General features: G+C 35.9%; 1 non-coding gene across 1 annotated transcript; it reads right to left on the minus strand.

Annotated features, from left to right (window-relative positions):
- Positions 1-1395: 1395 nt before the first annotated feature.
- LOC112719494 (small nucleolar RNA R71) lies at positions 1396-1499 on the minus strand. Its single transcript, XR_003161794.1, has one exon. It is a non-coding gene; the product is annotated as a small nucleolar RNA R71 (small nucleolar RNA).
- Positions 1500-3355: the final 1856 nt, after the last annotated feature.

Below are 3355 nucleotides of genomic sequence, written 5' to 3' on the forward strand. Positions count from 1 at the left end.
ATTTGAGTTGACTTAGTCAAAAATTTTCAAAATTAGTTGTTTCTTACAAGTCAAGTCAAATTTTCAAAAATTTAAAAATCTTATCTTTTCAAAAATCTTTTTCAAAAATCATATCTTTTCCAATTTTTCCTCTTTTTTCGAAAATTTCAAAAATCTTTTTCAAAATATTTTCAAAATCTTTATATCAAATTTTCAAAAATTAGCTAACAATTAATGTGATTGATTCAAAAATTTGAAGTTTGTTACTTTCTTGTTAAGAAAGGTTCAATCTTTAAATTCTAGAATCATATCTTGTAGTTACTTGTTAGTTAAGTAATTAATTTTAATTTTAAAAATTAAATCTTTTTCAAACATATCTTTTTATCACATCTTTTTATCTTATCTTTTTATCATATCTTTCTCAAAATTTTATCTTTTTCAAAAATTTGATTTTAAAATATCTTATCTTCTTACCTTCTTATGTTTTCAAATTTGATTTTAATATCTTTTTCAACTAACTCTTTGACTTTTTGTTTGTTTCTTATCTTTTTCAAAACCAACTAACTACTTTTCCCTCTTCAATTTTCAAAAATACCTCTCTCTTTTTCAAAAATTCTTTTTAATTGTTTTAAGTTTTAATAATATCTTATCTTTAATTTTCAAAATTACTAACCCCTTTTTCAAAATTATTTTCGAAATTCTCCCTCTCTTTTCTTATTCTATTATTTATTTATTTACTAACACTTCTCTTCACCTCTCTTCATCTAAAAATCCAAACCCATTCTTCTTCACTCTTTCCCCCTTTCTTCTTCTACTAACATAAAGGAATCTCTATACTGTAACATAGAGGATTCCTCTTCTTTTCTTGTTTTTTTCTCTTTCATATGAGCAAGAACAAGGAAAAAGGCACTCTTGTTGAAATTGATCCTGAACCTGAAAGGACTCTGAAGAGGAAACTAAGAGAAGCTAAACAATCCAGAAACAATCTTTCAGAAATTTTCGAACAAGAGAAGGAGATGGCAGCCGAACCCAACAACAATAATGCAAGGAGAATGCTTGGTGACTTCACAAAACCAACGTCCAAATTTGATGGAAGAAGCATCTCCATTCCTGCCATTGGAGCCAACAATTTTGAGCTTAAGCCTCAACTAGTTGCTTTAACGCAACATAACTGCAAGTTTTATAGGACTTCCATATGAAGATCCTTACCAGTTTTTAACTGAGTTCTTGCAGATTTGTGAGACTGTAAAGACGAATGGAGTAGATCCTGAAGTCTACAGGCTCATGCTTTTCCCTTTTGCTGTAAGAGACAGAGCTAGAATATGGTTGGATTCACAACCTAAGGATAGCCTGGACACCTGGGATAAGCTGGTCACGGCCTTCTTGGATAAATTCTTTCCTCCTCAAAAGCTGAGCAAGCTTAGAGTGGATGTTCAGACCTTCAAACAAAAAGATGGTGAATCCCTCTATGAAGCTTGGGAAAGATACAAGCAGTTGACCAAAAGGTGTCCATCTGACATGTTTTCAGAATGGACCATATTAGATATATTCTATTATGATCTATCTGAATTTTCGAAAATGTCAATGGACCATTCTGCAGGTGGATCTATTCACCTAAAGAAAACACCTGCAGAAGCTCAAGAACTCATTGACATGGATGCAAATAACCAATTCATGTACACTTCTGAGAGGAATTTCGTGAATAATGGGACACCTCAGAGGAAGGGAGTTCTTGAAATTGATGCTCTGAATGCCATATTGGCTCAGAACAAAGTGTTGACTCAGCAAGTTAACATGATTTCTCAAAGTCTCAATGGATGGCAAAATGCATCCAACAGTACTAAAGAGGCAACTTCTGAAGAAGCTTATGATCCTGAGAACCCTGCAATAGCAGAGGTAAATTACATGGGTGAACCTTATGGAAACACCTATAATTCATCATGGAGAAATCATCCAAAATTCTCATGGAAGGATCAACAAAAGCCTCAACAAGGCTTTAACAATGGTGGACGCAATAGGCTGAGCAATAGCAAGCCTTTTCCATCATCTTCTCAGCAACAGACAGAGAATTCTGAACAAAGCACTTCTAATTTAGCCAATCTAGTCTCTGATCTGTCAAAAGCCAATTTCAGTTTCATGAGTGAAACAAGATCCTCCATCAGAAATCTGGAGGCACAAGTGGGCCAGCTGAGTAAGAAAGTCATTGAAACTCCTCCCAGTATTCTCCCAAGCAATACAGAAGAGAATCCAAAAGGAGAGTGCAAAGCCATTGATGTAATCAATATGGCCGAATGCACAAGGGAGGAGAAGGACGAAAATCCTAGTGAGGAAGACCTCCTGGGACGTGTCTCAAGCAAGAGGGAGTTTTCTATTAAGGATCCAAAGGAATCTGAAGCTCATATAGAGACCATAGAGATTCCATTAAATCTCCTTCTGCCATTCATGAGCTCTGAAGACTATTCGTCCTCTGAAGAGGATGAAGATGTGACTGGAGAGCAAGTTGCTCAATAATTAGGAGCTATCATGAAGCTGAATGCCAAGTTGTTTGGTAATGAGACTTGGAAAAGTGAACCTTCCTTGCTCATTAGTGAACTAGATACCTGGATTCAGCAAATTTTACCTCAAAAGAGACAAGATCCTGGCAAGTTCTTAATACCCTGTACCATAGGCACCATGACCTTTGAAAAAGCTCTATGTGATCTGTGGTCAGGGATAAATCTTATGCCACTCTCTGTAATGGAGAAGCTGGGGATCATTGAGGTACAACCTGCCTTGTTCTCATTACAATTGGTAGACAAGTCATTAAGACAAGCTTATGGAGTAGTAGAGGACGTGTTAGTAAAGGTTGAAGGCCTGTACATCCCTGCTGATTTCATAATCTTATACACTAGGAAGGAAGAGGATGAGTGCATCATCCTTGGAAGACCTTTCCTAGCCACAGCAGGAGCTGTGATAGATGTCAACAGAGGTGAATTAGTCCTTCAATTGAATGGGGACTACCTTGTGTTTAAGGCACATGGCCATCCCTCTGTGACAAAAGAGAGTGAGCACAAAGAGCTTCTCTTAATTCAGAGTCAAGAAGAGCCCCCACAGTCAAACTCTAAGTTTAGTGTTGGGAGGCCACAACCAAACACTAAGTTTGGTGTTAAAACCCCATATCCAAACTCTAAGTTTGGTGTTGGAACTATACAACATTGACCTGATCACCTGTGAGGCTCCATGAGAGCCCACTGTCAAGCTAATGACATTAAAAGAGCGCTTGTTGGGAGGCAACCCAATTTTTATTTATCTAATTTAAATTTTATTTTATTGTTATTCTATTTTTTATTAGGTACATGATCATGTGGAGTCATGAAAAAATATAAAAATTAAAAAT

The sequence above is a fragment of the Arachis hypogaea genome, chromosome 10 (genome assembly GCF_003086295.3).
Source record: "Arachis hypogaea cultivar Tifrunner chromosome 10, arahy.Tifrunner.gnm2.J5K5, whole genome shotgun sequence".
Classification (NCBI taxonomy): Eukaryota; Viridiplantae; Streptophyta; class Magnoliopsida; order Fabales; family Fabaceae; genus Arachis; species Arachis hypogaea.